The following is a 454-nucleotide window of genomic DNA, read 5'->3' on the forward strand; positions in this document are numbered from 1 at the left end:
AGGAGGCATGGGAAGGAGGAGGGTAGGGAGGCAGGAAGCTGCTGGTTGATTAAGATAAAAATAGAAACATACACATAGTGCAAAAATGTAACAATAAATGAATGAGAAAATGCAATGAAGAAAAACAACTTACAGTAAACTTAGTACTCTCAAATGTATTCTGTCTAGTCTTGAGTAATTCCAAAAGCTGGACCACAAATTTCACTCTATTCTTCTGAGATGCTGTGACAATAAAGAGACACAATCGGTTACAAGATTTATAGTGTCCACAGGACAAAAACACCACAGCTGTGCAACAGAATGCAGTTTTTCCTAATACCTGAGATAAATTTTTCCCGTGGGCCCTCGTAAAGGGAACGCTACATAATGTTGTAGCCTGTGTCCTTCAAACCATCCCAATGATATATACAACAGTACATTTTACATTGCTCTTTCTTTCTTTTTTTTTTTTTTT

This window comes from Colobus angolensis, unplaced genomic scaffold, assembly GCF_000951035.1.
Source record: "Colobus angolensis palliatus isolate OR3802 unplaced genomic scaffold, Cang.pa_1.0 Scaffold302, whole genome shotgun sequence".
Lineage (NCBI taxonomy): Eukaryota > Metazoa > Chordata > Mammalia > Primates > Cercopithecidae > Colobus > Colobus angolensis.